The sequence below is a fragment of the Gopherus evgoodei genome, chromosome 6, assembly GCF_007399415.2.
Source record: "Gopherus evgoodei ecotype Sinaloan lineage chromosome 6, rGopEvg1_v1.p, whole genome shotgun sequence".
Lineage (NCBI taxonomy): Eukaryota > Metazoa > Chordata > Testudines > Testudinidae > Gopherus > Gopherus evgoodei.
The window spans coordinates 4,736,585-4,761,788 of NC_044327.1; the positions used below are offsets into that span (position 1 = coordinate 4,736,585).

The 25,204-nt window shown below is 45.4% G+C and overlaps 1 long non-coding RNA gene across 1 annotated transcript; it reads right to left on the minus strand.

Moving 5' to 3' along the window:
• Positions 1-437: 437 nt before the first annotated feature.
• On the minus strand, positions 438-18,441 carry LOC115653336. Its single transcript, XR_004000908.1, has 3 exons — positions 18,431-18,441; positions 3,140-3,144; positions 438-550 (listed from the first exon to the last, which is right to left on the minus strand). It is a non-coding gene; the product is annotated as an uncharacterized LOC115653336 (long non-coding RNA).
• Between the last annotated feature and the right edge of the window lie 6,763 nt (positions 18,442-25,204).

Sequence of the window (25,204 nt, forward strand, 5' to 3'; positions counted from 1 at the left end):
AAATGTACTTAATCAGTGTGCCTCCCTTGTCCCTGACTTGGGCCCACTCTTCCAAGAGATGGGCCAGAAGTGAAAGAGGCTGGAGGGCTGTGGAGGGCTAGACCAGTATCTATCAGTGGGAGTGAAGAGTAGGAGTGGACTGTGAACCTTGGGAAGGCCAGGGGAGCTTTGGAAAGGACTCAGAGAGCCATAACAATCATCAACATTTGGGCTGGGCTTTTCCAATGTTCTCAGCATTGGCTAAATTCTGTTTCCAGTTAGCACAATGGACAGTTAACAGAGTTAGGACAACACTGAGCACCCTTTAAATTCCCACCCCTTAAGACAATCCCCTGCCCTCAACTTAGACCTGAAAGCTGTGAAAAAGCTACGAAATAGATGTGGGGCTCTTCCCTTCTGCAAGGCTTATAGGTAGCCATTTCAGGGGGCTGGATAGCTCAAGGGTTTGAGCATTGACCTGCTAAACCCAGGGTTGTGAGCTCAGTCCTTGAGACAGCCATTTAGGGGTCTAGTAGAGAAATCTGTCTGGGGATTGGTCCTGCTTTGAGCACTGACCTCCTGAGGTGTCTTCCAACCCTGATATTCTATGACACACTAAGCATCAAGACAGTTGTCATATGCCAGAGAGAAGGCAAAGATATAAAGAGAATACACATATGTGTAGGACCAGCCCTCCATTTGCTTTGGGGTGCTGTCTTTGACAGGGACATGGATTTGAAAACCCAACATCCAGTCACATATACACACACAACCATCTTTTTCTCAGCGAGGATCAAAATCAAGGGTTTGTTGGGCACCCTTCTTAGCAAAGAGGAATCCACCTAAATTCTCATATAGGCATGTGTAGAATACAAAGGTGGAATCTAGCCCTCAGCTTTCAGCATAATGTATCAATTACAGTACAAATAGAGTGCAAAGCAAGCTGCTTTGGAAGCCTTTGTCCTTCTAATTCAGTCCTTTCTGTAATGTCTCTTTGTAACTCCTCACTGTTCTAAATGGAAGGTCTGGGCTGCCTGCTGATTAGCTGTTCCATTGTAACAATCTCTAGCACAGGGGTGGGCAAACTACAGCCCACAGGCCACATCTGGTCCATCGGACCATTTAATTTGGCCCTCAGCTCCCACTAGGGAGCTAGGTCAGGCGCTTGCCCCACTCTGCACAGCTCCCAGGAAGCAGCCGGCATGACGTCCCCTCCGGCTCTCCCCCTCCCAGCTCCTATGTAGTATACAGAGGCACAGCCAGGCAGCTCTGCATGCTGCCCCAGTCTCAGGCATCGGCCCTGCAGCTCCCATTGGCCATGGTTTCCGGCCACTGGGAGCTGCAGGGATGGCTCCTGTGGATGGGGCAGCACGCAGTCACCTGGTCACACCTCGGAGCCAGAGGGGGGATGTGCTTCTAGGAGCTGCTTGTGGTAAGCACCAAGTGGAGCCTGCACCTCTGAGCCCTGCCCATGCCCCAATCCCCTGCCATGGCCCTGATCCCTCCTCAACCTCTGAACCCCTCAATTGCAGCTTTGGGCACCCTCCTGCACCCCAAATCCTTCATCCCCAGCCCCACCCCAGAGCCTGTACCCCCAGACGGAGCCCTCACACACCGCTCCTCTGTACTCCAACCTCCTACCCCAGACCTGATCCCCCTCCTGCCCTCTGAACCCATGGGTCCCAGCCTGGAGCCCCCTCCTGCACCCCAAATCCCTCATCCCCCCTGCATCCCAACCCAGAGCCTCCTCCCATACCCTGAACTCCTCATTTCTGGCCCCATCCCAGAGCCCGAACCCCCAGCTGGAGCCCTCACACCCTCCCGCATCCCTACCCCCAATTTCGTGAGCATTCATGACCCACCATACAATTTCCATACCCCGATGTGGCCCTCAGGCCAAAAAGTTTGCCCACCCCTGCTCTAGTGGGTGTCTGTATAGCAGCTACTGTATAAGTATCTGGCAGCAACGTGTCCCACTGGCTCCCTAACTGCTCTTCGCAGTGAAGAATGGAAGGTGCCCAAATGTGCTGAAATCTGTGTGAGAAGCTGCATCAGATACAGAAATTTAATTGTTCTTTCCTGTTCTCTCCAGCCAGTTTCTTGAAAAGGCACTGGGGAAATGAGGGACTATTGTAAGGAAAACGCATAGTACTTGGCAGGTCTAATACAGGATGATTCATTGTTGTACTGTGTAATTTCAGTACAATAGAGAAACAGCACAGGACAATTCTACCGTACCTGCTACCCACGGCGGGGGTGCAAGGTGGAAATTTCGCCTAGGGCGCGAAACATCCTGGCACCAGCACTGCTCAGATGATGACCCAGCACATGCTGTTAATTTTAAGAACACTTTCATTGCAGATTTGACAAAATGCAAAGACGGTACCAATGTGAGATTTCTATAGATAGCTATGGCATTCAACCCAAGGTTTGAGAATCTGAAGTGCCATCCAAAATCTGAGAGGGACAAGGTGTGGAGCATGCTTTCAGAAGTCTTAAAAGAGCAACACTCCAGTGCGGAAACTACAGAACCCAAACCACCAAAAAGAAATTCAACCTTCTGTTGGTGACATCTAACTCAGATAATGAAAATGAACATGCCTCGGCCCGCACTGCTTTGGATTGTTATTGCGCAGAACCGGGACCGGCGCTAGGGGTTTGAGCGCCCTACGCGGACGGCAATTTCGCCGCCCTGCGCGCTGGTCCCGCGGCTCCGGGTCCGGTGCTCTGTGGCTCTGGTGGAGCTGCCACAGCAGTCGTGCCTGCGGGAGGTCCACCAGAGCCACGCGAGCAGCCGACCGTCCACAGACACGACTGCGGCAGCTCCACCGGAGCCACCTGCCGCTCCCTCCGGCAAAACGGCGCCCACCAATTATTCTGGCGCCCTAGGCGATTGCCTAGGCTGCCTAAATGGTAGCACCGGCCCTGCGCAGAACCTGTCATCAACATGGAGTCATGTTCTCTGGAATGGTGTTTGAAGCATGAAGGGACAGATGAATCTTTAGCGCATCTGGCATGTAAATATCTTGCGATGCTACAACAGTGCATGCAAATACCTGTTTTCACTTTCAGGTGACATTGTAAACAAGAAGCAGGCAGTTTGCAAATGTAAACAAACTCGTTTGTCTGAGCGCTTGGCTGATTAAGAAGTAGGACTGACTGGGACTGAGAGGGACTCGAAGGCTCTAAAGTTTTACACTGTTTTATTTTTGAATGAAGTTATTTTTTGTACATAATTTTACATTTGTGTTACAGTACTTGTATGAGGTGAATTGAAATACTATTTCTTTTGTTTTTGTTACAGTGCAAATACTTATAATCAAAGATAAATATAATGTGAGCAGTGTACACTTTGTATTCTGTGCTGTAATTGAAGTCAATAAGTTTGAAAATGTAGAAAACATCCAAAAATATTTAAATAAATGGTATTCTATTATTGTTTAACAGCGTAATTAATCGTGATTTATTTTTAATCACATGATTAATTGGGATTAATTTTTTTAATCGCTTGACAGCGCTATGCATAATGTACCTAAGAAAGGTAAAGAAATCTCACTTGAGACGCATAGATTTTGAAAAGTTAATGTCTGTATCCAGTGTCTCCTCACTTATTTATAATGTTCTGACAAAGGAATAGAACTGGCAAAGGAGCTGGGACCCAAAGCTGTATTCACATGTCCCCTGTGGAGCAACATGTGTGAAGATCAGTCCTGTAAGCCCTTACATAGTTAAGGCAATTCTATTCAGGAACGTTATTCCAATAAACTACTTGTTGGAGTTCAGACTAGCTGCAAGAATTAGGTTGTGAAGGATCAGGCCCCTAATCTGGAGACACATCACCAAGTTCCTTTTCTCTGTTATTTTTGTTTATTTCCTGGGTCAGGTGCTCAGGCTCTTTGTCAAGAAGTGCACAGAAATCCAGCGGCTAAGCAAGGGTCTTTCCTCTTGTGTATAGCTGTCTGCTGAGTTGAAGCTGATCCTGGTGTCCTGGAAGTTGATGCTGTTGTGTGTGTGTTCCAGAGAGAGTTCATTGGACGAATGGTGGTGGCTGAAGTTGTGGTGGAAATCTGTGAGTCATCTGGCCAAAGGATGAAAATATCATCAATGTATCTCAGATGTATCATTGCTTTCATGGTGCATTTGTCTCTGCAGTAGGGATGTAAACACATATTTTTAAAAGTTAACTATTTAAATGATGGGAGTGTGATGAGTTGGGTCACAGAGACCCCCTTGGGACTGTCACCTGATGTGCTGAGACTACCTCTGAGCCCATTTTCTCTGCCAATTTGGGACTTCAGAATCCTGCCTTGTTGAGCTAGACACGCTAATCTGCTGCAACACAGACCCAGGGTCTGACCCACCCCCCCAAAACTGCAGACTTAGCTGAAAACGGCTTAGAAAGTGCTCCTGTCTCTAGTACCCAGATACCCAATTCCCAATGGAATCCAAACCCCAAATAAATCTGTTTTACTCTGTATAAAGCTTATACAGGGTAAACTCATACATTGTACACCCTCTGTAACACTGATAGAGAGATGTGCACAGCTGTTTGCTCCCCCAGGTATTAATTACTTACTCTGGGTCAATTAATAAGCAAAAATGATTTTATTAAGTATAAAAGATAGGATTTAAGTGGGCCCAAGTAATACCAGACAGAACTAAGTAAATTACCAAGCAAAATATAACAAAAACATGCAAGTCTAAGCCTAATACATTAAGAAACTGAATACAGATAATATCTCACCCTCAGAGATGTTCCAATAAGCTTCTTTCACACACTAGACTCCTTTCTAATCTGGGCCCAAACCTTTCCCCTGGTACAGTCCTTGTTCCAGCTCAGGTAGTAGCTAGGGGATTTCTCATGACTGCTGCCTCCTTTGTTCTGTTCTACCCCCTTATATACCTTTGGCACAAGGTGGGAATCTTTTGTCTCTTTGGGTCCCCACCCCTCCTTCTAAATGGAAAAGCACCAGGTTTAAGATAGATTCCAGTACCAGGTGACATGGTGTCATGTCCTGTGAGACCCCAGCCTCCATTCCTCCCAGGCCAGCCTGACTCACAGGAAGGCCTGCAAGCAAACAGAGCCATCTACAGCCAATTGTCCTAGTTGATGGGTGTCATCAAGATTCCTAAACCACCATAAATGTCCCACACTTTGCATAACTACAATAGGACCTCAGAGTTATATTTTATATTCCTAGTTTCAGATACAAGGACGATACATTCATACAAATTGGATGACCACACTCAGTAGATTATAAGATTTGTAATCATACCTTACAAGAGACCTTTTACATGAAGCATATTCCAGTTACATTATATTCACACTCATTGGAATTTTTTCATAAAAATCATATGGAGTGCAACGTCACATATACTACCTATCTTCAAAGCGTTAGAAGTAGCATTCTCTTTGGGATTTTGTTTAGTGGTCTTGTATGAAATTTGTAATCTTAGCTCAGGAAACTAAGGAAATTCCCAGACAAAAAACTACAGTAAGATGGATTTAAGGTTGAGCACATACCAGTAATTTCAGGATAAAAAAAAAAATTACAGCAATATTGTAACTATCTCCAAACCAAGCATGATAAAGGCAGGAAATCCGTAGTTAAGGAAATCCAGACACATTAAGGTAAGAAAATGCAGAGTTCAGGAATTCACAGAATCTTCCTTGTGGTTAAATGCATCATGGTTTAATGAAACGGTGTATCAAGAGCACAATTTCCATGGAAGAATGTACATGGGTGTTAGGACATAAATATTCAGGCCTGTCTGCAGAGGCCTGTACTTTAAGAATTTAGATGTATTCTTATCACTTAGCTAGTTATAGAGCTATACAAGAAAGACGCATAATCACTGTCCACCGGTGTAAGGCCTTCTCTTACTGTGACTCTGGACCACCTGACTAGAGTACCAATCGGAAGACAAGATACTTTCAAATCTCGGTGGAGGGAAGTCTTTGTTTTGTGTTGTTTGTTTGTCTGTTGTTCTCTCTGGGTTCTGAAAGTAACCAGACGTACCTACAGGCTCTCTAATTTTCTGTTCAAATTGTAAGTACAAGTACAAAGGCGGTTTAGTCTTTTTGATTGTTTTCTTTATTTGCAAATGTGTATTTTGCTGGAAGGATTTTAATTTGTATTTGTGCTGGGGGAAAGGCTTCTCTCTAGTGTCTATAAGCTGAAAGACCCTGTAACCTTTACCATCTTAATTACAGAGACAACTTTTACTTTTTTCTTTCTTTTATTAAAAACTTTTCTTTTTTAAGACCTGATTGATTTTTTTCCCCTTGCTGAGGCTCAAGGGAATTGAGTCTGTACTCACCAGGGAATTGGTGGGAGACAGGGAGAGAGAAGGGAGGGGGAAAGGTGAAATTCCTCTGTTTTAGGTTCACAGAGCTTGAATCTGTATTACCTCTTGGGGAGGGGAAAAGAGGAGGGGGGAAGGTGCATTTCCCTTTGTTTTAAGATTCAAGGAGTTTGAATCACAGTGATCTTCCAGGGTAACCCAGGGAGGGAAAGCCTGGGAGAGGCAACGGTGGGGGAAAAGGTTTACTTTCCTTGTGTAAGGTCCAGGGTGTCTGGGTCTTGGGGTCCTCTGGGTAGGTTTGGGGGGGACCAGAGTGTACCAGGCACTGCAAGTCCTGGTTGGTGGCAGCACTACAAGATCTAAGCTGGTAATTAAGCTTAGGGGGATTCACGCTGGTACCCCATCTTTTGGACGCTAAGGTTCAGAGTGGGGGTTATACCATGACACATACCCAGAAGCTATTGGCTGTGGGGAGAGATCTTACAGAAACGGAAGTCAGACCAGAACAGACAGCCTGAAGGAGCACCTGAAAGCAAGGTGGCTGACCCTAGAAGAAACCTGAGAAGAGGTTTTGAGGTCAAGGGTGAAGGCTAAGAGTGTGCTTGCTTCTGTGAGCAAAAGAAGCTGTTTCTTTCTTCTTGATTCCTTCTGTGTTCAGAAACGGAAACTTTGTAAATAAACAAAACTGTATCAAAGAACATACCAGACTCCACCAATTTCTACTCCTGCTTAGAACACTCCAAGGGCCCCAAACTTTGACTGGCTGCTCTGGTTGAAAAGGGCCAACAATATCATTCTGGCCATGCCTGCGGTAAAAAAACGGCCAGGAAATCTTCCATAGGATGCCTTTTCTATCATTTGCATTGGCAATCACATTTAGTCTATAAATGGGATTACCCATTAATAGGTGTGCAGTGATCACTTGATTGGGTCATCATATAGATTGACCTTGAGACCATAGCTCTGAAATCCAGGCAGGGCTGTACCATTTGAGCTAAAGGATAGAATTTGCAAAAGAACCTACAGACTTAGGAGCACTGTTGAAAGCCAATGGAACTTGGGCTCCTTAGTTCCTATGGCTCTTTTGAAAATCCCACTTGCAGCCCCTTACATTGGGAATAGTAGCAGGTGCCTATCCCCCGCCTCAGCCTCAAAGCAGGAAACCTAACACACTCTGCAGTTGTGCTACAGAGCTAGTCATATTTTCCTTTCAAACCTTTGGGGGAAAGGGGGGGGCTTTCTTTAACAGCACCTGGCCCGGCTATTTTCATCATGGTCGCCCCCAGCACCACCAGCTGTTGATGTGAACTCCTTTGAGTGAATGACAGACCACTAAAACCAGGTGAGCTCTGCCACACTTCCTCAGCAATGTACCTCAAACCTGTGCTGGTAACAGCACTGGCTTAGAAAGTGGTTTAGCATCCTCATCAATTCATCCCGTGGGGAGTATATTATTATTGATTGTGTTAGTCACAAAAGCATGAAATTAGGAGGACTGGCTGGAACCGGGCATAGCCTAACATGCAGTGTGCAAGCTTCCTCTTTGTACCTCATTCCTCACCTGCAGCCCCTTGACTATTACTGTTTCAGCTCTGGGTTGCTGAGATGTATTAGTCTGATATGGAAAATGGAACAAAGCTGTGATTATCCCAGCAAAGTTGTGTGGGTTATATATTGAGCCATCTACTGCTAATTGTTGAGACACAAACAAAAGCTCTAGACCAACAAACATTTTCCTTGTCCAAAAGATACTTTGTGCCATATCCTGCCAGCTTTGTACTTGAGATGCAATCTTAGTCTCTCTTGGATAACTTGAAACCACCCATTCCATGTAAAAGGCAAAATCACACCCAGACTCTTTGCAATAGAATATCACCATGCCAATACCCCAGCACAGGGCATATAGCAGAAAAGGGGGCTATTTGTGGTACACAATGCAATAATATATAAGCTCCTTTAGATCAGTGGTTCTCAACCAGGGGTCTGGGGCCCCCTGGGGGGCCATGAGCAGGTGTCGGGGGGGCCACCAAGCAGGGCAAACAGGGTAGAAAGCCAAAGCTCCATTGCATGGGGCTGAAGCCCAGGGCCCTGAGCCTTGCCACCCATGGCTGAGGCTGAAGCCTGAACAATGTAGCTGTGGCTTCAAGAAAAGCCCCTGGTGGCCACATTTAAGAAATGCTGCTCTAGAGACCTCTGTTTTGCCCAGTTTGCTTAACACCCTGCTACTGTTGCTTTTGTGGCCTTTCCTGTAACCTATAGCCCATTGCAACAGGCTAACATTCTTTAGCAGGTGTTGATCCTGCAGGGAAAGGTTCAGTGGGTTTACCCTCACTGGTGCGCCTGGTTAGTTACGTCCCTCAGATATAAGAGAGGCACGGGAAGTCCTTGGAATATATGCCCTGGGATAGACTGGTCCAGAGGGAAAGAATCGACAAGCCTGAGGAGAAGGCTCAAGCACTGTTTTCTTGTAAGATTACAGTAACTCCTCACTTAAAGTCGTCCCGGTTAACGTTGTTACCGTTGCTGATCAATTAGGGAACGTGCTCGTTTGAAGTTGCCCAATGCTCCCTTATAACGTTATTTGGCAGCTGACTGCTTTGTCCGCTGCTTGCAGGAAGAGCAGCCCGTTGGAGCTAGCTGGTGGGGGCTTGGAACCAGGGTGGACCGGTAGCCCCCCATCAGCTCCCAGCTCCCCTAAGTTCCCTATGCCTCAGCTGCCCAGCAGGCTACCAATTGTGGGCAGTTCAGCTGTCCCTCCCCCCACTGCCATGTGCTGTTCCTGCCCTCTGCCTTGGAGCTGTCCCAGGGAGCCTCCTGCTTGCTGTGAAAGGGGGCGAAGAGGTACGCTAATGTCAGGGTGCCCCTCCCCCCCTGGTTCTGCCCCCCTCTCGCTCCTTTACCCCATTGGGCCATCTTCACAGAACAGGGAGGGACCCGACAGAGCTCAGGACGGAGGGAGCTTGCTGGGAGCAGCTGCTGTCTCAACTTGCAGATCAACTTAAAATGGCAATGTATTTACAGTGGAGTCAGCGTTCTTAAAGGGGCAGTGCACATCTCTCTCTCTCACACAGGGTGTGTGTCTCTGTTTGTCATGCTGTCTCCCCTCCCTCCATTTGTGCTGCCTTGTAGAGTGTGAGGTTACATTAACAACGTGTTAACCCTTGAGGGCTCAACCGAGTGCTAGTTCATCATTTAGCACTAAGGCATTCCCTGGGAAATATCCCACCCTCTTCCAGCCTCTGACTTCACCATCTCAACCAAGCGTCACAAACATTGGAGGACATAAATCCGTACTATGTAGAGGTCAAGCATAGGAGTTTATTACAGACAGCTCTGGCAGAGTGTTACCTTGCTTATTAGGCTCAGAGACACTGTTAATTAATTGATTACAATAAAATATATAGATTTTCCCTGGGCGAGGGAAAGTGACAGGGTAGGCAGTTCCACACTCTGGGATAGGTTTTGCAGCAAGACAAGATAGCACAGTAGCCAATGGTTAACAGGTTATATAATGTCTTTGCCCATGGTTTTAAGTTAGCAAGTTTAACATTTAATTAATACTTTGATAAAATGTTATTAATATAAAATATATAAGTTGAATTCTGATTTGGGGTCCATAGGAATGGAATAGCTCCTCTGATTGTCCAACAGGCACATTCCAAGGGGTTAAAGCAAAGGAAGGGTTAAAGTATATGGCAATAAAGATTGGGTTTTTTATGTTTTAAGGCAAGGCATTGGTCCCTTGGAAGCGGAGGTGGGAGGATGCCATATTTTATATAGACATGATAACTTTTTATAAACTCAAGGTTGGATCTGTGGGAAGAACATCTCCCTACAGAAGAAACTAACACAATAGGAATAGAGATTCTTTGTTTAATTTGCAATTTTGAATAAGACAATTATTTAGTTCTTTGCCCCACACCTGGCAATTTGCTGACTAGTCTTATTTTAGCAGTTGATTACTATTTGCCATACTCCGGACTTTGGGTGTGGGAAAGAGCTGGCACAATCCATATACCAAGTTGTTATATAAAATGCACATGGATGTTAACTCTTTAATCATCATCACTGTGTACAGTTTTAAATTGTTTAAAACTCTGTGTGTGTGTGCGTGCTCGCACACAGTCTTTTGTCTGGCAAAAAAAATTTCCCTAGAACCTAGCTCCCCCCCATTTACATTAAGTTTTATGGGGAAATTGGATTAGCTTAGCATGGTTTTGTTTAAAGTAGCGTTCTTCAAGAAGATAACTACAATGTTAAGCAAGGAGATACTGTATTTTGAAATTGGCTTTTGTTTAACAAACTAGCCACTAGAAGGCAGAGGCCTGTATGTGGCTGTGCATTGCACCAGCACTTTCAGTTAGACTATCTTTCTGCAGAAACCAAGCTAGTCATAGAGTGACATTTCTAGTTCTTATGGTTGCAGAGAAAAAAATGCCTCTCCCAGTGCCAGAGCCTTCAGCACATGTCAGAGGAATCACACTTCAGTTAGCTACCTCTCTGCAATTTAAGTATCACTGGTAAAAAGACTCTTTTGATCATTGTAAAGCAGGCACCAGCTGCTCTGAGCAGAGCATTCCTACTTCCTGAAATATGGGGCCAGAGCCTCAGCTGGTGAAAACTTACATAGTTACATCAACGTCAATAGTGCTAAGCTGATTTACATCAGCTGAGGATCTGTCCCATGGCTCCCAAGACTGCTGCCTGGAATTGGTCTACTGATGCAGTTAATTTCAGAAGTCCTTGTACTGTTCAGATGGTGACAGTAAGGCCATTTAAGATGCCATGAGCCCCAGGGACATCAGCACCAGGAGGCAAGTTAACCATTAAGATTTTTGAAACTGTTGCCATTTCATATGTGCGGGGAGGTGGGGCAGTGTGGAAGTCATGTTTTAATACCAGTTCAGAGTCAAATCAGAGCGACTAACTCAATGGAATCTGTCTGTTCTGCATCTGGAGTGTTGGTCAAGGATGGCAAACTTGAGAATTACTAGCTCAATGGCTCTTTAGCTCAGTTATTTGGAAGCTTACTTTGCCTGTCCATGGGTCTTTCTGAAGTTCCAGCCCCTTGGGAGACACCATCATATTCCGCTAGGTGGCAAGACTGGTTGGCCAGTCCATTAATTCCACTTGGCAGCATCAGCCTCTTTAGCAAGAAATGCCTTACATGATAGCTGCAGCAGAAATAATGCAATAATATACTGTAATAATGCTCTCAGCTAGTGGCCAAAAAAACAGAACCCCAGCACAGTTCTTAGGCCAGTTCCCTCCAGTGGCTTGGAGCAAGACACAGAGGTGTCTTGGCTTCCCAGACTTGGCCAGGACTTGAGGACTTCCACAGCCACAGCTGACAAAGCCCCCTGCCAGCTGGCCCTGTCTCTTGCCTGGGGAAGATTTAAAGGACACTCTAAAGAACTCAGACATGTTAGCATTGGCCTCCCACTTTCTTCCTAGAGCAGCAAGGATGGAAATGAGGACAGTGCAGGAGTCCATGGAGAAGGGGACCAGGATGGGGCTCCCCAAAAATAAAAGGGAACGGGGGTGATGGGATCCTGGCTTCAGGCAGGTGATCTGCAACCCTGTCAGCAGGGGACACATTTTTCTGTGATACCCTCTGGATTATTTGCGCTGTAGATTCCTCTCCTAAGGCGAGAGACAAGGATTTTGGCATAACTTTACCCAGGAGTGTAGGGTTGAGGTTTCATTAGTGGTGGCCACTAGAGGGCTCTGTTTCAGGCTGGAACGAACCCCAGACTGCATCCACTAGCCTAGCTGCTGAGGCAGATACTCCTGGTGAACAGTGAGGCCTCGTGCAGAGTCAATTCTCTCCCCAAATGGCACCAGACCTTCTCACCTGCTGTGAATGCTCCCGCAGCATGGCGCTGAGCCAGGCACTGAATGCAGCATGGCTGCAGTGCGATCTGCACCAGGAACCATCCACATGGGGAAGCAGGTTGGGAGGGGTTGCTGTGACTGACCAGGGATGAGCCCCAGAGAGGGGTAGTCAGGAAAGGAGGACGAGTCCTAGTCACAATCCAGGAAGAAGATGGGGGAGGGGGAAGGCTGTGCTGTGTGTCACTACATCTGGGCAGACGTTTTAGGACTGGGCTCGGAGTGTTTTCTGCTAATCTTGCCTGCTAATCAGGGCCGGTACAACCATTTAGGCAAACTAGGCGGGCGCCTAAAAGTCCCCTCAGGCGAGGAGGTGGAGTGGAGATGAGCTGTGGGGGGGCGCATGGGGATGGCTGCCAGCGGTAACGGGGGGGGACGCACAGGGGAACAGCTCCCTGCCCCAGCTCACCTCCACTCTGCCTCCTCCGCTGAGCACACAGCCCAGCTCTAAGTCTCCTCCAATCAGCGCCGCAAGCCTGGGCGGGGAGGAGAATTAGAGCAGCGCCGGCGTGCTCAGCGGAGGAAGCGGAGCCGAGGTGAGCTGGGGCGGGCTACCCAGGCAGGGTTAGCTGCCATGACGGGGGAGGAGTCTCCCTGGGTGGGGTTAGTTGCCGTGGGGGGATGGAGGGGAGAGGGGTTAGCTGTCGCCATGGGGAGGGTAGCTGCTGCGGGGGGGGGCTCCCCGGGTCGCATGCTGAGTTAGCTGCTGTGGGGAGGGGCGGGGTTAGCTGGGTGGGGGGTGCAAGGTGGAAGTTTCCCTAGGGCGCAAAACTTCCTTGCACCGGCTCTGCTGCTAATTCCTTATTGAGACCACATATAGAGGGATGCTCCTTAATGCTCAGCATGACTTTACTGGAATGTTTGTGCTTCCCAGAAGTCTTTACAAAAAATCAGCAACTTGAGCCTGCTTTTCAGAGGTGCAGCGCTCCCCTCGCCCTCAGTTGTGAGTACCCAGCCCTTTTCAGATGCAAGTGCGGCAAATCAGGCACCCAAAACCAGCTGTCATTCAGGACAACTTGGCCAGCTGTGCTTAGTGAGCGGCTAGAGAAGCCCATTTCATCGCAACACCAAAACCTTAACTCTGAGCCAACGTGAACATCTAATGATCTTGCTCCATATTTAATAGGCATCAAATCCAGGAGCTAACCCCTCCTTCTACATAGAATTTAAGACCAGAAGAGACCACTATGATCATACCTTGTTTGACCTCCTGTATAACACAGGCCAAAGAACTTCAGTGATTCCTGCAATGCAGGGAATTCTTCCCTGCTATGTAAGTGGACAACACTGTGCCCAGAAACCTGTGGTTGAACTAGAGCATCTGCTATGTAAGTGGACAACACTGTGCCCAGCAACCTGTGGTTGAACTAGAGCATCTCTCTTAGAAAGACATCCAGTCTCAACTGACAGACCCCATGTGCTGGAGGACCCACCTCAGGCTCTGGTAAGATTAGCCAGTTGTTCATTACCCTCCATGTAAAAAAGTTGCATCTTATTTAAAAATATATTTTGTTCTAATTTCAATTGCTAGCCATTCCATTTGCTGGCTAGATTAAAAAGCTGCTTCTATAATTTATCTCCTCCTCACATAGACATTTGCAGACCATCATCAAGTCACTGCTTAACCTTCTCTTTGTTATAATGATTCTTTCATAATAAACAATGTTTCCCGGATCTGGAATAATATTTGTAATTCTTTTCTGAATCCATTCCAGTTTCTCATTATCCTTTGAAGTGTGGACACCCAAAGTGAACCCAGCATTCCAAGAATGGTCTCATCAAAGCCATGCGCAGCGGGAACACCTTCTTCCCATGCCTACTTGACATTCCCCTGCTTCTACACCGAGGATCACATTATTCCCTTCTGTCATAGCATCTCACTGGTGACTCGTGTGCAGTTGCTTATCTACCATAGCACTTAAGTCCTTTCACAGAGTCATTGTTTTTCAGAATACAGCCCTCTCACCCTGTAAAAGCACTCTACATTCTTCATTTCCATTTGGGGATAAAGGTAGCTGCTAATCGGATAGCCCCTAACTGACTGACTTACAACCTAGACTGGGCAGGTGAGGATGTCACTCCCATGAAGGGGACTGATGGGTCTCTGCTATACCCTCCCAGATAGTACTTGGGGTGACTGCAAAGTCTTACAAACTCCTTCGTTAACAGGTGCTATGGGGTGCTGAGCACTTCTGAATATCTGGGCTCAGCTATGTGTGCTGAGAAAGGAGACATCAGCAGGTGACTGTGACAGACTGGCATGTTATGCTCAGTGGTTTGGTATTTTTGTGGTGTTTATAAGATGAAACTTAAGTCCCACTTTTTCTTCCTAGACATACATATTGATTTTTTAAAGAGTTTTAAGAGTTGGCTAGCATTTTTATTATATTATTTTAAGAGGATTAGTGAATTACAGATAGGTATTTATGATTGGTTGGCAGGGAGTGGATTATTCCTTAAATATTGGCTTGTAAGGAGGGCTGTATTTTTTTTTTTTTTAATGATTGCTTTAATTATCTGGGCACTAAAAGTTCCCAGAAGCAGGTAAAGCCAGACCTTACATTGGAGCTTCGTTTTCTGTGAATTAAGATTGTGGTAGTTAAGCAGCACCTTGTGCTTAGGTTTTGGGATGGCCTTTTCTGTCTCCCTTTTTCTCTTTTGGTTTGACTTTTTTGTGCTGCCATTTATGGGCAGGTTTGGTTTTGTTGATTTTTTTTTTATTAGTTAGATAATTTGCATTAACATAGGTGCTTTCTGGCTTGCTTTTGGATCCAGTGCCATTAGCAGCTTAGAGACTTTGTCTTAAAAGGGATACAATCAACTTTCACCAGAGTTTTGATTACTTTTCACTTTTGCTTCCAAAACACACAGCTGAGCTGAAAAAGAAAACACAATCTACCTTTGGAGCCCTGATAGGATTTTAATTAAGCAGTATGGTATGTTTTGGAACTTTTACCCCTTCTACAACATACACTGCACATATGCTGGGGAAAATGCACATTTCTTCTATAATTTAACTTTTATAACATTAGCCATATTAATTTTTACATAAGGTGTAACTGTTTTTATGTACCCTTGTTTTGTATGTTTTGTGTTTTTACGTATCCTTATTAAAGTAACAGTTTGATTACACAGAGCCACCTTAATGCTCAGTGTGGGGCACTGTCTTTTTTTGTCATTGTTCACTACAGCTTTTATTTGCTATTTTGTTACCAAAAAACAAATCCAGAATTTGTTCCCATTTTTTTTGGTTTTAATTGCTTTGCTGCAGCTATGACTTTGGTCTTTTAAAAAGATATTGAACTTATAAAGCATTAAGGTACCTTAAGAGTAAAATGCTAAATACCAAAGCCAAACAACACTAGTTATTTGTGTTTGGCAAAAAGTGTTTTTTGGTTTGCAACTTTGAATGGAAGATTCAAATGGATTTTAGTGGTATTATTTAAAAATAAAACCAATTTATTTTAAACCTACAAAACAAGAGTTTTACAAACCATGAGTGTTGGTTTAGGTCCTAATCACTCCACATATTTACACAATATATTTATACACACATTTTTTTTAATATCCCTTACACTGCTTACATTTTTACACAGTTGTACACAGATTATATGTGTATAAATTTGGGGGCAGTTAAGTTTCAATAGAAACCCCACATGTTCTTTTAGCAAATTTGACTAAATTGTTCATAGTGAAATGATTTAAATCAGATTTTTTTTTGCCTGGCTTATTTACAGACTTTTTTTTGGAAAAGGGCCCATTTTCCCTTCAGAATGGCTGTAAAGAAACCAAGAATTTTTTTCATAACAGGACACTTTTACAACTTTTAACTGCTTCATTTTTTAAGCTTTTGCAGAGTTAAATTTTTTTAATTATTTGCTTATTTTTTAAAATGACACCTTTATTAATATAGATTTTTCCATTTTAAGTATTGTTCCAGGGATTTGAAATCCCCATGCCTGTACTTACTTTATTTTTTTTTTATTTTTTCCACTATGCCCTCAGGGCTTCCAATCTGTTTTTTAATTTTTTTATTTGTTGCTTGCCTGCTTGTCTGGGACCAATTTTGCTTTTTTTGCTGAACCATATCTTTTTATGGACACAGGCTTTGTTTCACTACCAATTTAGCAAGGAGGGTGGGCTTTTTAACTAGCCCCCACCCATTTTGGTCCCTTTTCTTAAACATTTCTTTTAAAATTGTAAAATCACCACAATATTACTTACAAAAAAATACTACACTGCCCAAACTCCTATGTCCTTCAGAGTTTGGTTTAACAGAGCAAGATCTGTTTAAAAGGAGGAATCGCTTGAACAAAGTATCATCTTTGGATTGCTTCCTTTTAAACATTTCCTACACAGGTGCTACCACTATTTGCCCACATTCCTATATCCTTCAGAGTTGGGTTTTACATAGAAAAATACCACCTGAACATATTTCTTTATGATTTTTTTTACCTTTACATCTTTTCTGTGCCCACACTTGTGCTGGGACTTTTGCAACACAAAAGTCTATACCCACTAAAAAACTTTGCCTGACAGAGCAAGAAGGGGAAACTCTAAGCCTCCCAACCTTTTGGGCTCAATTTTGCTGCGACCGAGGGTATATTGACCTATGCAGTTTTCCCCCTACAGACAGGTAGGAGCGAGGACTCTAACCCTCCCCATTATGGCCTGGCACCTCTACGACCGGGAGTATATATACCTGGACAATTTGTATATGTCTTATTTGTATAGTTTTCCCCGACAGACAGGTCGGAGCAAGGACTCTAATACTCCCACTATTGCCCAGCACTTCTACGACTGGGGGTGTGCACACCTGACTGATAGATCACATTATACGGAGGGTATATACACCTTTTAGCAATAGTTAGCAGTATTTTTAACAATCACAGTGCAAGTCTTCCCCCTTTCGTAATTCTCTACCAAAAATGTTATACTTATAAGAAGCATGTGGGATCTTTTACATGGGAAAAGGCAATATGTCGCATTTTTTGAAGATACAACAATTAGTATATGTACACACACACACGCACACGCACACGCACACACACACACACACACACACACTCTCCTGCTAGCTGATGTTCTATTTTCCAATCCAGAGTCCGGATCAACCAAGTGGCCAGCTAGGTTATTCATGGGTAGGGAAGAGCTGGGTTCCATCGGTTGCGATGCAATGCTCTGGGGAAGTCTTGGCAGGATGAACCCAAAGTTTCATGGTAAGGTCCCCTGTTTACATAGTGATCTTCCTTTATTGGGACCAATGAGTTTTGCACCATTATGCTGTAATCAATTGTTGTTTGATAAGTGCTTGTTTTTTTTTAAATTGTCCTTATTTTTTATCACAGCTATTTTATCCCCATTGATAGGTGTCTGTTTTATATTAGAGTTGTTAATCTGCCCTCCTCTGACATTTCAATAGGGTTGTGTTGCAGCCTTCTGGCGCCCTGTGTCTGTTTCTGGTTTCTCCCACCTACATCTAGCTCAGCAATGGCCTTCACACTTCTCTCTTTACACACACATTCCTTAGTCACACACAACAGAATTAATTAACACAGAACATTTTGAACAGGAATATCAAATTGCAATGCACAAGAAAAACAATCATGGCACTCTTTTACTTATTTTAAAATGCTTTACCTACAAGAAAATAGTGACCTTAAAACATCTGTTATTGCCTTGAAATCAGCCCAGACACACATTCTGGCTGATGCATCTTTACCAAGTGGCCCATTAACCTATTCCTTTCTGCTATTCAAAAAGGGTGGCTGGCAGGATATGATCAAATCATACACCAATACATGCTACATTATTATCTCATTATTTTTTATTCTTTATTCTAAATCATACAAAATACAAATATAAAATCCTGCTACTACAAGGGTTCAGTCCAGACTAATGAGCAGTTATGTCACCCCTCCCCTGCCTTGGGTGCCTTACAATGCCTTGCTGAAGTAGCTCCCACCTGACCTGCTCACAAACAGCCTTCCAGCATGCAAGCCACACCCTGAGTGACGGTGTGTAACTGCAGCCTCCCAGTCACACTGAGCTCTCACCAGCATGGGTTATACCATAGGATGACCCCAATCCACCCCTAGTCTTAGATATTCCCCCAGAAATGTACATCCTGTACTGCCCAGCCCTCTCCTGGACAACACAAGTTTATAAAGTCCATTCTTTCTTTAATAGAAATAATATGCACACAACTTGCCACCCCAAATAGAGTTTCCCAGACACTTCATTTTAAACACACTGGATTAGATAAAACAAGTTAATTAACTACAAAGATTGATTTTAAGGGAGTACAAGTAATGAGCCAAAAAAAGTCAGCAAATGGGTATGAGAAAAATAAAGATAAAACACTAGTGGAGCCTAACTTAGCAAACTATGTTAAATGCAAAGCAGTTTTCTCACCACACACTTTCAGCAGTCTTACTGTGCAAGCCTTTGAGGTCCGGACCCTTTCTGCCAGAGTCCAACAAAGGCTTCCTTTGTTGCTTCATTTCCAGCTGGGTACCAGGTGACAAAAAGTCTGTGTGGTGCAGGCGGCAGACAATGGAGAATCCCCTGTGAGTTCTTTTCATAGTCACTGGATTTCAGGATTCTGTAAATATGGCCAACATTCTTTGTTCCTAGTGTACGATCTTGCATTTGGCTGTGTTAAAACACATCATTTGAATGAGTCCAAAGTACCAAGTGATTCAGAGTGCTCTGGAAAAGCAACCTGTCCTTACCATTACTTATCACCCTACTCATAATGGTCATCTGCAGCTATTAGCAACAAAGATTTTAAATTTTCTTCTAGATCTTTGATACAAACATTGAATAGCTTTGGGTGGAGAACTAGTTGTCAGAGAACCTTGCTAGAAACATCCCCATGAACTCATGATGACCCACTCACAACTATGATTTGAGATCTATGTTTGAGTGGAACCAATCCACTCACTAGGGGTCTTTTAATCCAGGGTCTCCATGGGACAGGGAGGGTGATGATCCTTCATGTAACCAGGTCCCCAAACATTTAGGTCTTTGCAGGTTGCAAACATCACCTCAGATTCTGTAAGGACTGCCCTGGCAGTCAGTGCTGATCCTGAAGCACTAGAGTCACATTCTCACGGCTTGACACTCCACAAGCAGACAGCCCCATACTTTAGTAACCTCCATTCCTGAAAGGCCTCAGATGTAGCCTCCTTGCAGAGCACATTCCAGCAATTTAAACCTGAGGGAGCAAAGGCCTGACTAGCTGAGGCAAGGTCTGCATCACAGAAAAGAAAGGTCCCATTCTTCTTAGTGGGTGCAGATCCACAACTGCTCCCTGGCCACCAAGGGCCTACTACCAGGCCTAAGCTGTGCACCTGTGTTACAAATGGCAGCTGCCCTGCAGGGAGCAAAATCACTTATGGGAACTCTTCCAGGTACTTCCTACCACCCACCAGGCTATTTTGGTCCAATCCGGACCAGGTGCCTTTCTCTAAGCCCAGTGTCCTGGGTTATTTGTTCCACTGCCCTAGCTGGGTCAGACAGGGGAAGAAGGTGGAGCCGGGTGCCATCCGCACAGTGAATACCTCCCAGCATGCGTGCAGTCACTAACCCCGGGTCTTCCTACACAGCAATGGAGCTACTCAAGCAAATCTGTCCGCCGTCTTTGGGATTAATCGTGTGTATCGATTCCAGACAGACGGTAAGGGGGCAGGTTCCTCGACTGCTGACCCTGGCACACCAATGGGTACAATTTATGCAATAAGGCTGAGGAAATAATATAGGTACAAGGTAATGCTTCCTATGCCAGGGTGTGTTGGCCCTTTAAGGGCAGGTGCAGCCCAACACTCCTCTTCCTGGGTCTCAGCCTGTTTAAAGCCAGGCATTCTGGAGGCTGTGATGCAAAGGAAGCCTGTGACAGAGAGCAAGGGAGGGGAGAAGGTTAAACAGCAGGTCCTGTGGCTTTGCAAGAAGGGAGATGTGGAAAGAGCATCAGAGAAGCAGAGTGGTTGCAGAAGTTGCAGGGGAAGTAGTCTGAGATGGGGTAGGATCTCTGAAAAAGAGGTAACTTGCTCACAGCCTGGCCCAGGAGATGGAAGACCTGGGTTGAAGCCTATGCAGGGTCCTGGTAGGTGTTCTAAGAGGCTGTGAACAGCTTGGAGGGGGAAAGAAGGGTGCATAATGGCAAGGGGCTTGGGATGGCAATTGAGTGTGCGGATCCTGTTGTAGGGCTCACAGCACAGGCTTCCAGAGAAGATTGGAGGCAGGGCAGGGTAGATACTGATGGATAGGACTGTTGAACTGTCTGGCCAGGGGAAGGGTAATCTCCCCCATCTGGAGGTGTCAGAGGAACCACTGAAGGCTATGGGCCGAGGAGGGCCAGCATGCACTTTCATTTTGTGTTTGGAAGGGATGGAGTCTCCCTCTGGCTGAATGCTGAGATCTCCCGCTTGCGAGAAGGAGACTGTTTCCAGGAGGAATCCTGGGGTGCTGCTAGGGAAAACAAGGCAGCAGCCTGATGGCTGGGCGATAAGAACCTACTACACTTGCCCTCAGCCCTGAGAGGGAGGGGGTTATATTGAAATACCACTGACTCAGGAGTGTAATAAACTCAAAAGGCCGGGATGGGGCAGGCTTTGCATCAATAACTTACAAGTGGGGAGTGGCTCACTGCTGCCTTCTACAACTTTCTGAAGGTCTTCAGCACAGAGCAAGGGAATTGGAACAGGATTAATCTCAGTATAAAACTGCATTTGCCACTGCGGTAGAAATAGCAAAACTAAAACCATGAACTCTCCAGTTACTTTAATTCAAACTTCAGCTTTCTCCTAGCTATAAAATGGACTAAGGGCAACTGAATTCACCAGACAGGAAGATCTACGCAGACACAGTGGGAGGGAAACACTTGCCTAAAAACAATGAAAATGGCCTCTTGCCCACCCCAGAAGAGTAAAGCTAAACGCAGATACAGTTGGACAAAGAAAGCTAGGTTTAATTAAATGCTAAGGATTCCATCCTCTGATTGCTCCACACTTTGATGCTGTGTGCGCGCTGACACTAGGTTGCTTAGTCCTCGTTTGTTGTCTTATCACAGGCAATTGTAGTTGTTTGAGCAGCACACTCACTGGCTCTGCGTAACTACCCGCTGTGTGGTTTTTTGGCACTGTCCTAACCCCAGCTGAACAAGAGCAAATACAAACTGTAGTCTGCATTGCTTTACAATAGCCAGGCTAGTACAGAGCAGCCCATAGTCGGTTAGTGCATAGTGTCATGCTGTCTGGAGTGACTCACGACCATGAGTGCCAACCTCAGGGCAGACTGTCAAGCACAGGGCATGAACCCCAGACTGACTGTGCATTCCATATTTTGATTTCACCAACCAAGTAACAAGTGTGAACTCCTCAGGCCCTGTAACAGGCTTAATAGGGAACCACAGAAAGTCCCCTTGTGTTACCTATCAACTCTGTGTTCTTGGGGAACCAGGGCACAGTACCCAGCCTGTGTGACTCACGAAATACCTCCCCCCCCACCCCAGCCTCTGCGTGAACCATAACCGATCAGAAGAGACTTACAAAAAGCAATGAAAATGCAGTGGGAGACACACCTAAACCCCTCTGGACAAGGGTGACAGGACTAAGGAAACTCACCAGCCTCATACACATCGAACATGGGACAGGGAGGCATCTCCATTAGCACACAGAATGGAGAACAGAGAATCCAAGGCAAGAACTGCACTGAACTCTGGGACCAGAAAGCAGGGAAGCACCGCATGATGGGGGATCTCTACTCCAGATGTTAATGAACCCGCCTGCACACACCCAGCTCAGCAGTTATCAGACCAATTCTAGTAATAATCCTTTATTGGTATCCAAAATACCGAAACTGCCTAATTGCATTGTGAGCTCCCCCCAAGGAACACCGCCCAGAGCCAGGAATGATCAGTTCCTATTGTCTAGCCTGAACAAAACAACTTTGGTGTACTCCCTTGAGCCATCAGTTTACCCATAAATAAATCTAGTGTTCTCCCTTGAACCATTGTTGTTTCCCTACACAACCCCCTACCCATGCTCAAGTAAGTGTTCTGATGCCTGGATCCAAAATCTGCATCAGCTCCACTGAGACTTGATCTTCTCCTGACTGATCATGCTGGGGGCTCTGCCTATCTCCAGCACTCTGGACCCACAGCTACCACCACCACCTGGGATCCCCGATCAATTCAAGCTTCATGGAGTGGTGAGAACGGAGCTCTCTCTCTCTCTCTCTAGATATAGCCTTCTGACCCTGACTTATTTGATCAGTTATAGTTTTCTAAACCTGACTTTTATAATTAAATGTGCTAGATTTAATATTATAACAGTTTTGTTTGTTTAGGTCCCCTTTAGTTTTTACCTAGCAATAAATAACTTTCATGATTAAGCTGGTTGCTTCTCTCTCTCTCCCCTCTTCATGGGTGTTTTTTGGCTTCCCCATTTGCTCTGTAGCAACACTCCCCATACCTAAGCTAAAGATCCCTGCAGCGCCCAAAAATCCTGTGGGGTTTGCTCACCAGGTTGGTTACTACCAGAACAATTGTAACATGAAAGTGGGGATAGGGACATGCTGAACCTGGGGCATATGAGGATGGCAGCTTGGAAGTGCTGCTTGACCCAGCTTGCTGAGTCCAGGAACATATAAGGGGTCAGCCTGGGATGCGATTAACCCGGTCCTCTCAGATACGCTCCGTGGGGGGGCGGGGGGAAGGGGAATAGAGAGAGAGAGATTGATTCTGGGGCTGGAAGAATTGCCTCCCCAAGGAAACCTGCCCAAGATAGATGATCCCATACACCAAAAATCACAACAATATTCAGGTTACTCCCAGTCCCACAGGACCAGTCACTTACCCCAGGTCAGTTTTAGGCAGATCTCAAACCAAAGACAATGCTAGTAGCCAACCCTCTAACAAAGAATCTAAAGGTTTATTAACTAGGAAAAAGAAATGAGGGTTATTTACAAAGTTAAAGCAAGTAAACACACACAAATGAGGTACAATCTTCAGTTCAAAAGGTAAGAGAAGCTTCTATAAGAAGCAAACTTCTATGTCCTTTAGGGCTAACCCAAGCCAAGCAGCTGGGGGATCTCCTTCTTGTGTTTAGGAATCTTTGCCCCTCAGAGTCCAGACAGCACAAAGATCCCAAGTTCACCTTAACAGGCACTTTTATTCTTGTCCCCCAGCGTTCAAGCTGTCATGGGACATGAGCTTGTGCACACAGCCTCTTCGGGGTGGGGTGGAGGCGGGAGGAGCAATCAACAATGTCTTTTGCCCACAATGGTTTGTCTGATGGCTGTAGACCTTCTTTTGTTGGAGAGAACATAACACCTCTCCGTGGTGAACTAGCATTTCACACTTGGCAATGCTTCTCCCCTGACTGGGGGGGATTTATACTCTTAGCAAATGTGTTTAGAGTTACCAAGGAAACATTACCTTACAACATGGGATAGAGATATTTATAAGTAGGATTAATACACACAGCATCCTACAAGCATTCCTTAAAGTCTAAAGCTGTTCTTATGACTCTACTATCTATTTTAATAATACTTACACACAGGTGTGCCAGCCTGGTTTCCAGCAATGCATCTGTCACTGTTCAGCGCTGCCTTGGGGCCTTGGCATGAGCTGGCACCTGGTCTGCATCACTGTGTCTTCTCAGACATAAACGTGATCAAGCTCAAACTATAACTGTTTGCTTCTTATAGAAGCTTCTGTTACCTTTTGAACTGAAGATTGTACCTCATTTGTGTGTGTTTACTTGCTTTAACCTTGTAAATAACCCTCATTTCTTTTTCCTAGTTAATAAACCTTTAGATTCTTTGTTACAGGGTTGCCTACTAGCATTGTCTTTGGTTTGAGATCTGCGTAAAACTGACCTGGGGTAAGTGACTGGTCGTGTGGGACTGGGAGTAACCTGAATATTGTTGTGATTTTTGGTGTATGGGATCATCTATCTTGGGCAGGTTCCTTGGGGAGGCAATTCTTCCAGCCCCAGAATCAATCTCTCTCTCTCTCTATTCCCCTTCCCCCCGCCCCCCACGGAGCTGACTCAACCCTAAAGTAAACTTTCTTGCTAGAACCTATGGTACTGCCAACTCCACAAACTGTTACAACTGAAACACACTGCTGATAACTGTTTTAAGTTTCATGAACTGAAAATCAAGTGAAGTATCACAAAAATACAAGGGAGAAAATATTGAGTAAGTTAACTGAAAACAACTTAATTCACTAGCCTATCATCACTATTGGTCACAGCATGAACCCCAGCAGTGAACTTTTTGAGTCCCATGAAAACAGGGGTTCTCAGGACAAATTTTTTGGTGGCATCAGAGTGCAGCCACCAACTCTTGCTGGTGGCCGTGCTCACACTTTTCCCTAAGATACTTAATTAGCTTTAGAAAAAACAAATAAATATGCACATCCAAATTATTGTAATTTATTTATTGCTAGCAAGTCCCTTGTGAAAAGTGATATTAACAAACATACAAATATCGCTTTTCACAGCAGATTTAATCAGCACTGGCAAGCATGGGGGAAAATTAAGCCCTGGATGGGGGGGCCAAGGGAGGCAGTGGGGCGCTAGAGCCTGAAGCCCTGCCACCGGAGCCCAGGGCCTGCTGCCAAGCAGCTGGAGCCTAGAACTGGAGCCCAAAGCCCTGTGGCCAGAGCCTGCCACCCCACCACCCCAGGACTGAACCCCAAAGCCTGAGCCCCACCACCCCTGGGAAGGTGCAGAACTCACTGGGTGCCTGAGCTTCCAGTGTTGTGCCTCAGGTGTCTCCCGAGGGGGGCAGGGCGCCAACACTGCGGGCAGCCCCAGTAACCAACACCAAGATGGGGCATCCAGGAGCAACAGGGAGAGGGAGGAGTGATGGGTAAAGTAACAGAGACCCCATTGGGAGTGACGCCTGATGTGCTGAAATTACCTCTGAGTCCGTTTTCCCTGCCAGCTTGGGACCCCAGAACCCTGCCTTGTTGAGCCAGACACACTAGCCTGCGGCAACACAGACCCAGGTCTGG